We start from the raw sequence: 10,000 nt of genomic DNA, 5'->3' as shown, positions 1-10,000 counted from the left end.
GTGATTTCGGAGGATAATGCTCGTTGCTACTGATATTAAGTGATCAGTGCGACTTCTGTCAGCACATGAGCAAATGCCAATAAACCTATGCATATATCTTCTGGCAAGAGGGAGCTTTAAGGCTCTCTGGCAATTGTCAAATAAGAGACCATTCCAAGCTGAGTCTTGTAAGAATGTAAGTCCCTTGGTGATTGCAGAAAGCTCTGCCATTCTCACGTTGAATGGAATTGTTTAGAATAGAAACAGCAAAAAACGATGCTGTTAGTTTGTTTTGTTACTGGCAAAGGAATTTAACTGCCCTCAAGATATGTTTAGGGGATAGAGATTGGGGACAGGTTTATCTTGATGGTTAATCAGCAAGGAGGGACAAATTCAGTACTATGTAGAATATACTTGGTTATTGGTGAAGAGAATTATGCTAGTATATATGTTTATTCCAGTATCAGATTATGGCCTTACTTTCCCTTCAACAAAAGTTTGTATGTCTTGAATCTAGGTATATAGTTTGTAATAGACGAAAAATTACACTTCATCGTATGGTACTATAATAAGAAAGTTTGCAAGACAATATTCTGGTATTCATTAAGCAAGATATAATGGCACTTATAATATCAAAGAAAAAATACTCCTTAGTAAATATATTGGCTAAATCTATGCAGGCAGAAAATGAAACGGAGTCGCAACAAATGCCAAGTTCCACAGTGTTGTTAGGACGTTTTTGTTCTTTGGCAGTGTTGTGGATTTCCCAGGAATGCTCAACCCAATACTGCTGGGTTCATGTGATATGGGCATCATAGCAAATCACTTGGTCGGTGGATAGACCTGTACGTATGGCGACGCACCGGAGCGCATGGAGCAGGAGGTTCAGCTTCACGGTAGTAGGACTCCCGCGACCACGTCTGGCCGTTTCCAGTAATCGCCTGAGTTGAAATATTTCTAGGGATTTCTACTTAACTGGGGGAATGGCTTAAGTAATAGGGGACTTAATCTCTGAGGAGTAGGTCCACTCATAAACATACCAATATTACCAATACTTTCATTTACATATATCATTTGTCGATAGAAAATAAGAAAATTTGTTCGCATACGATGTTGTAATTAAAAAAGAAGGAACGTAATACAGGAATGGGGTGGCCTGTGTGCACTAAACAATTACCAATGTAGGACTAAATATATCCTCTTAAGTCCCCTTTTACATAACAACACTGGATAAATTGAAAAAGGAAAATAGTGCAAAAATAATTCAGAATAGGCCTGCATTTCAGAATCTTTAAGATTTGATATTAATAGACTTCTGTTGATAATCAGTTTAACACCTATTCCAGTAATAATTGGAAGATAATAAGACAATTTAGATGGCGAAAGAACCCTCATACTTGCTAAACAGCATCTGGAATGAGCATGGTGGTGTGGGGTGTTTACTGCAGAGACCCACCACTCGCGAGGAGCGTCACTGTATAGGCTCCATCTTCCCAATCTTCATGTTTGTCTTAAGGGCAGTCATTGTGAGATACAACTCCTCGAAAAGTGGCTTAAAAACCCCATCTAAAAAAAAGAATAGCGTGTGGGATAAGTTGTATTTGGCTCCTATTGCATATATTTCACTTGAACAGGCAGTGACCAACCTGTGGTGCATGGAAATAATTTTGTTTGCAGCTTTTGGTAAATAGATTGTAAAGTGGCTATATTCTCAGAGACTGTCCCAATTATCAGATAAACAACTTGGGACTCGGCCTGGAAAAGCCACAAAACATTACTGCATGAAAAAAAAAAAACATATCAATGGGGGCTTCATCCCAGACCCCACCTCTTACAGGACTTGTTGCCCTCATGACTTTTGTTATGATCTGTTTTCTTAAGCATTATAGTGTGATCATGTTTAAGAAAAATTTTGCTAAAGGAGTAGGGTACAGAACATGCCATCATGGGAAAATTTGGCTGAGGCCGAGGTGACAGGAACTTACCATCATGAGAAATTTCGGCTGAAGGCAAGGTTGATCGGAACGACTCTGTGAGTGACAAAGTTCTTGTAGGGTGATTAGATTCATGGGCTGTTTTAGGAAGAGTTATTTTGCATTTATATCCATACGAGAAATGTACCATCATGAGCCTAATCCATAGCCACAGGTTGTATTACATTGAAGTTTGAATATTACAAAAATGTAACCATTTATTTGTATAAAAATTAAAGTTGTTATTATTACACGAGTTATAGGATTACCTAGAGTTTTGATATGGAGTCTGTGCAAGAAAAAACGGTTCTCTTACCATTTGGGCAAATAAAATCAAATTTCAAAAGTGGCCACTCAAAGTTAAGCACTAGTGCCTGTATTTTGGGCAGGGCAGATCCAGTGTGTAAATTTCTGATGATTCTTTGCAGAAATATTCCATCTATGAGTGTGTGTAGGAGTCTGTTCTTTCATGTCCCTAGATTTTCCCCATTCTTATGCAGTCATTGTCTTACTGTGGACTCTGGTTTTACCACAGTTGCACTAATCTTAAAATGATTTATCTTGGTGAACCAGCCTCAGTTGTTTTTACAAAGAGTAAATATAGGATTTTCAAATGGTTTTAAATTAAAATGTTTGGACACATTTGTAGAAAAGAAAACCCACTGCAGATAGACCATACAGTGAAAACTGCAATCAAAGTATCTCTATTTATAATAAGTGTCAAAACATTAGAGAGAGAGAGAGAGTAGTTAGGAGTGAGAGAATCTTTAGTATTTGTGACACTAAATCAAACTACAGCAGTGAATTTGATATTAAATTAATGGGTTATCTTTATAGTCTGGGTTACTAATCTTGGGCAAAGTGTGGATGATATCTTGAAGTTGCAGTCTTGGTACAAAAAATATGCCTGCCAGACCTAATGATAAGGCCACAAATAAAGAAAAAAATATCAACCCAAGTCTGCTCGATGCTCCCAAGTTCAGTTGATCTTTTGTGCACACCCAAGGTGAAGCAGGTATTTGCAGTGGGGTGTTAGGGGACGAAGCCCCATCAATCTTCTAGCGCCCAAGTCACGGCACCTTAAAATTGTTGGAAAAAAATTAGTAACGGGAGTTGGGGGGGGGGTACTAGGTCTCAGATGAGTCATCCATTGTGAAGAAGTACCAATTAGAATGTTTGATGAAGAAGATGCGGGATGTAATTCCCAATCTGATTTTAACCCTATGTTGATGGGATTTTCCGTCCACTAAACTGAGCCGTGTGCTTGCCCTATCATTGGCCAGATGCTCAAACAAAAAATCTAGAAGCAGAGGAACCACCACATTTACCCTGCTCTGTGTCTGTGCATACCACAAAAACAAGTTCTTTAACTCATGCTGGACAGGTACCAGTACAGTCTTTGAGATATTTTGGCTTTGCAGTTGGCTGTGCCAGCAAAGATCAGATGAAACGGCCTCTACAGTTCCTTGGTAGAAGTGCTGGATAGACATTTTCAGCCAGTGTCATTGGGGTCTATCCCACTTTTGGAGTTGGCCCGTATTTCCTGAAAAGCTGCTCCCAGAGCCTAGCAAGAAACAGCTGAGTGGCTGACCATGCATAGCTATATACATTTGCCAATGTGCGATGCAGGCCATCTGCTTAAGGGAAAAGTTAGGTTGCAAAAGTGATTTAAGCCAACTTGGAGCCACTGGAACTTCATACTACCAATAGGCATAGAAAATTAAGCAAAAACTGTTTAATTTAATAACTAAGGACTAATAGGGTTGACCATGTGAGGGCATGAACACATATCTCTCCTGGGATTAATTGCTTTTGCAAATTTCAATAATTCAAAACAAAACATAGCATCAATATATTGTAGCTTGAGCTGGACCCATTACAAGTTCAAAAGAAATATTATAGGTATGGTAATACTCTCTCTTCATTCAAATCATTAGTGATGGATAATTACACATTTAACTAATGTTTTCTTTTGTAAAATTTTGTTTACAACAGCTCCACAAGTGCTCAGCTAACAAAGCGCCAAATTAATAAGCCTATACGTCCTAGACTGATAATCACTTTACCTTGTTTTTCAGAAAGACAGAAAAAAAAACTTAATGCCATTGATATCAATGTTACTATTGTTGTCAAGAAAAATAATGATAGGAACAAAAAGTAAAAAAAGGTCTCTGAAAAAATCAACTATAATGTGGTAAAACAGATAAGTTGGGAGGATTACGTTACAATCCTTGGGATTAACCTTTTAATGACGGGCATAAGAACTCACTGAAAATCAAATTAAAAATCTAGTGAGATGTGGCAACGGTTTTTTTTTTTTTTCCCCCCCCCCAAAAAAAAAATTTTCCCCTTTCTCCCTTCCCCTTCCCCCCCTTTTCCCCCTTTCTCTCCTTTTAAAAAAAAAAAATATTCAATTTTGAAAACCCAAATTTTGGGTCCCAAAAGGGCCCAAAGGGAAACTGCATTTTCCCCCCAAAAAAAATGAGGGCAAAACCAAAAAAACCTTTTTTTGGCCCCCCCCAAAGCAATGAAACCCCCGTGTGGACGCCCTTTTTCCTTCTTCCTCCTTTTTCCCTTTTGTTTCTCCTTTTCTGTTTTTTTTTTTTCCCCCCTTTTTCCCCCCTTTTCCCTTTTTTTCCCCCCCCCTTTTCCCCTTTTTCCCCCCCTTTCCCCTTCTTCCCCCTTTTTTCCCCCCCCCCCCTTCCCTTCCCCCCCCCCCCCCTTTTTCCCCCCCCTTTTCCCCTTTTCCCTTTTTTTTTCCCCTTTTCCCTTTGTTTTTTTTTTTTTTCCCTTTTTTTCCTTTCCCCCCCTTTTCCTTTTTTTTCCCCCCCTTTTTCCTCTTTTTTCCCCCCCCTTTCCCCTTCCCCCCTTCCCTCTTTTTCTTTTACCCCCCCTCCCCTTTCCCCCCCCTTTCCCCCCCCCCCCCCCCCCCCCCCCCCCCCCCCCCCCTTCCCTTTTTTTTTTTTTCTTTTTCCCCTCCCCCCCCCCCCCCTTCCCCCCCCTTCTTTTTTCCTCCCCCTCCCCCCCTTTTTTCTTTTCCCTCCCCCCTTTCCCCCCTCCTCCCTTTCCCCCCCCTCCCCCCTCAAGACTAAAAACCCCACTAAAGAACATTTAAAACAGGAAAAAGTTTTGGTTTTTTCTCTTTCTTTTTCTTCCCCTTTTCCCCCTTCTCTTCTTTTCTCCCCCCCTTTCTTTCTTTTCTTCTCCCCCCCCTTTTTCTCTTTTTTTTCCCCCCTTTTCTCTCTTCCCCCCCCCCCCCCTTTTTTTCCCTCCCCCCCCCCCCCCCCTTTTTTCCTCCTCCGCCCCCCCCCTTTCCCCCCCCCCCCCCCGTTTTTCCTTCTTTCCCCCCCCCCCCTTTTTCTCCCCTTCCCCCCCTCCCTCCTTTTTCCCTTCCCTCTCCTCTCCCTCCCCCCCTCTTTCTTCTCTCTCTTTTCCCCTTTTCCCTCCCCTCTTTCTCTCTCCTCTCTCCCCCCTTTCCCTCCCTCTTTTCCCCTCTCTCTCTCTCCCCTCCCTCTTTCTCTCTCTCCCCTCCCTCTGTCTCTCACTCCCCCTTCCCTCTTTTTTCTCGTCTCCCTCCCCTTTCTTCTCCTCTTCCCTCCCTCTTTCCCCTCTCTCTCCCCTCTCTCTCTCTCCCCTCTCTCCCCCCCCCCCTTACTCTTCTCTTCCTCTTTTTTCTCCCTTCCTTATATCTTTTAAACTTTTTTAAAATATCTTGCAAAAAACCCCTTTTTTTAAAAAATTTTTACAATTTGGAAATTTAAAGAAACATTTGGCCATCTTACTATACAGGTCAGAAACCCTTCGCATCCGCTTGGGGCCCCCTTTGTCCACCCACCCCGTGTCCAGAGTCAAGTAGGGAAAAACTATCCTGTCCGGGCCTTTTGATGAAAACGGGGTTTAAAGGTCCTCACGGGAAAACATCTTTGAGGTGGGTGAAGCTGTTTTTTGGGGGGTCATGGTGTAAAGATGCAAAAGTTAAAATTTGGGTTTAAGTCCCTTGGGGAAAATGGAGCACTTTTTAAACGACATTTTTCCTTTTACTTTCCCAAAGGGTTTATATTTAAGCCCAAATTTCCCGGGAAAGGGCATACAGGCCCACCCAAAAGGGGTGCCTGTTCCTGGGCGGGGGGTAGAGGGCTGGGGAGTTCAAGGGGGTTGGAGACGGACCCTTTCCCCTTATTCCCCTCGTCCCCCCGGACCTGTTTTCACTGTGAAGGAGACCCGTTAAGCGAGGGGTAAGTTTTCCCCTCCCCTTGCCTCTTTTTAGAGAATACTTTAAGGGATTAAAAAAGGGAAAAAAAAATCAGGAGTAAAATGAAATCTGGGGAATTATGTCACAAAAACTGCTTTGGAGCACAAGCCCCAAATGGGAGTTTTAAAATAATAAATAAAATAAACCCCCAAAACTATGAGGGGGGGAGGGAAAGAGCAGTTGAACGAGGTGGGCTACGATGACATCGGGGGCTCCCCCCAAACGGGGGGAAACAGATAAAGGGGAAAATGGGGAGCTGCCTCTCCGCCACCCTTCCTCTTAAAGGGCCTTTGGGTTGTCAAGCCCCCAAAGGTACAAACATGTTTTCAGTTTTTTTTTTAAAAGTTTAAGTTTAAAATATTGGAATTCTTAAATTTTCCTAGTTTGGATTTAAAAAATATACAGAAAGAACCCCATTAACCTAGGTTTTAAATGTTTTTAATTCATTTCCCACCATCAAATTTTAAATTATTTTCAGGTACCCTTCTCATGGCCTCCGGGTACTGGTAAGACCCCTTTGGGCCCTTTCAGTGGCCAACAGACTGGAGCATTCTTCTTCCCACCCAAGGGGCCCCGAGATCATGTAAAATTTAGCTGGAATCCGGAGCAACCTTAAAAAGGCCTTCAAAGAGGCTGAGAAAATGCCCCTGCCATCATCTTCTTTTGATGAGATTGTGCCTTTGGGCCCCCAAGGGGGAAAAAAGGTATGTGGCTATCTTCTGCTGCTTCTCCCCTCTCCCTACAGTTCCAAGCAGTTGGTTAAATTTATTAAGCCAAATGACATGGTCACAGTGTCAATAGTGGAAACTTTTATTGTGAATTTCAGATGATTACTAGTAGAAATACCTTCCTGCTCCTTATTTTTTATTGATTGTTTATTGTGCGAGAAGTGCTATCTCTCCTCTCCTCTTCTCTTCTCCTCTCCATCTCCCTCCCCTTCCTCATGCACTCCCATTGTATTTAGCTAACAAGATTTTTCATTCAGACACATGTGAGGTGGAAAGACGTATAGTGTCACAGCTGCTAACTTTATGGATGGCCTCAAGCAACGAGCCCATGTTATTGTTATGGCGCCACAAACGCCCCAACTCCATCGACCCGGCACCTCAGGCAGATTTGGACGCTTGACAGGAGGTTGACATCAGTATCCCAGACACTACAGGTATGGTAACCCATTTTCTTTTTCATATCCTTTTCCGTCTTATTAACTTTGATCTATCTGTTATGTTCTCTAAATGTGTGTTGTGTTGTGTGAAAAATTTCTGATGCTTTATTCACTATTATGATCCCTCATGATATATATTTGATAAAAAAAAATAAATAAATAATTCACCATTATCCTCAAACCCCCATTTGTTCGAGGCCATAATATCATTTCATCATTTTTCTCATGCCATACAGGTCGTCTGGGGATTTTGCGCATCCAACAAAGAAATGAAGCTGTCAGATGATGTGGACCTGGAACAGATTGCAGCAGAAACCCATGGCCATGTTGGTGCGACTTGGCACCCCTGTGTTCAGAGGCTGCACTCCAGCAAATCAGAGAAAATGGACCTCATAGACTAGATGATGCCCCAGATTGTGCTGAGGTAGGTTGATATAAATCTGTTCAGAAGGAAAGGTATTTTCCTGTTTAATGTGAAAGGAAAAAAAAATTATATTAACTATTTTGTTTTAGTTATCAAAGTTTTCAACATTGCCTTTAACTTGGTTCTAGGTATTGAATTCCCTGGCTGTCTCTATGGACAACTTTAGGTTTGCTATGGGTAAGAGCACACCATCAGCTCTGCGTGGGGACAGTGGTGGAAGTCCCCAACACCACTTGGAACGATATGGGTGGTCTCGAAAAATGTAAAAGAGAGAATTGCAGGTAGGTTGGCTATCTGGTAAAAAAGAAAGGTGTACTTCTAGTTTTGGCAGGTTGTTTTGATTTCCATAACAATCCCCCCTTTTAATAAATTTATAAATTTGGTTTGGTCTTTACAAAATAATTGTAATATTGTAAGAAGCTTTTTTTGTGATTGAGTAGTACAAAACAAGTTTATTTCACAAAACTGTTCTACCTGTAGGAACTTTTGCAGACCCGTAAGCATCCGGATAAATCCCAAGTTCGGCATGACCCGCAAGGGTTGCTCTTCTATGGGGCCTCCTTTGGGTTGTGGTATGTATTTTATTTGAGAGATTTTCTTGTAAAAAAAAAAAGTACGCACCACGCACACGCACATACATACATACATACTACATACATACATACATACATACATACATACATCCCATACATACATACATACATACATACATACCATATATATTATATAATATATATATATATATATATATATATATATATATATATATCAATCATACTACTACATATTACTTGATAAAGTAATCAAAAACTTCACAGGAAGACCATTGTAATTCCAGTTGGTTGAGATGTACAGCCTTCCTAGAACCCATTTGAAAAGTTTTGTACAGCATGTGAATTATATCCGATTGTGAAAACCCCCATTCTTTCTTTTTCAGGTAAGACCCTCCGGGCCCAAAGGCTATTGCCAATGAGTGCCAGGCCAACTTCATTTCCATCAAGGGCCCTGAACTCCTTACTATGGGGTTTTGGGGGAATCTGAAGCCAAATGTCAGGATGTGTTTGACAAGGTATGTAATTTTGGGAAAAGAAACTAATACCTTGCAGCTGTCTCCCTAGAAATTTTATCCCATTTCCTAACCCTGTTTGCTGTATGAAGAATTGGGAAATTTATTTTATAAAACTTGTTGTATACTAACGACAGCCCTTTAAAGGGAAACCCCCAAAACATTAATAACAATGTTTCGCCTCAGGCACGTTCAGCAGCCCCTTTGTGTTCTATTCTTTGATGAATTAACAGTATTGCAAGGCCGAGGTGGCTCTGCTGTGATGCTGGTGGAGCAGCTGACCGAGTTATCAACCAGGTGAGTAATTTTTTTTATCATTGTTTTTAGCTATATGCAGAAAGCAAAGTTACTTCGATGTTTTTAAAATTCATAATGTGTGAACAAGTATTGCCTATGCAAACTATTCACCAGTCATTGGCAAAGGTATAACCACCATATTTGCATCAGGTTCTGACTGAGAATGGACGGGATGGGAGCGAAAAAGAAAGTGTTCATCATTGGTGCCACCAACCGACCTGACATCATTGACCCAGCCCTTCTTCGTCCTGGCCGTCTAGATCAGCTCATCTCATCCCTCTGCCGGACGAGAAGTCACGCGTACAGATCCTGAAGGCTTGCATGAGGAAGTCTCCAGTGGCAAGGTACGAGGAAAATTCTTGATTTTATTCAGTGAAATTAAGTTTTTTTAATGTTTGGATCTTTCACATATATATATATATATATATATATATAATATATATATATATAATATATATATAATATATATATATATAATATTATATATTTTATTGTGTGTGTGTATATACTTTATTTAATAGAAACGTGCAATCAGAGACTAAGCAGTCCCCTTTTTATTTTACTTTGCCAGAGTGTTGACCTGGATTACCTTGCCAAGGTCATCATGGTTTCTCAGGTGCAGATTTGACTGAAATTTGCCAGCGTGCATGCAAAATTGCATCAGACAAGCCATTGAGGGTGATATTCGCCGAGAAGGGAAAAAGCAGCAGGAGATACTATGGATGTATAATTCATTTTGATTTGTAGATAGAAGGAAATTCCTTCAACAATTCTAATTAGAGGTTGGGCAGTTTCATAGAGTAGTTCAACAAAGCCATTTGATTAGGCCCCTTCTCTAAATGCT

At 40.9% G+C, this 10,000-nt stretch overlaps 1 pseudogene; it reads left to right on the top strand.

The window, feature by feature from the left end:
- Nucleotides 1-3,568: 3,568 nt before the first annotated feature.
- LOC119570140 lies at nt 3,569-9,880 on the top strand (annotated as a pseudogene).
- Nucleotides 9,881-10,000: the final 120 nt, after the last annotated feature.

The sequence above is a fragment of the Penaeus monodon genome, unplaced genomic scaffold (genome assembly GCF_015228065.2).
Source record: "Penaeus monodon isolate SGIC_2016 unplaced genomic scaffold, NSTDA_Pmon_1 PmonScaffold_2241, whole genome shotgun sequence".
Taxonomy (NCBI): Eukaryota; Metazoa; Arthropoda; class Malacostraca; order Decapoda; family Penaeidae; genus Penaeus; species Penaeus monodon.
The sequence above is the reverse complement of the archived record's forward strand: the minus strand, read 5'-3'. Positions and strand labels throughout refer to the sequence as shown.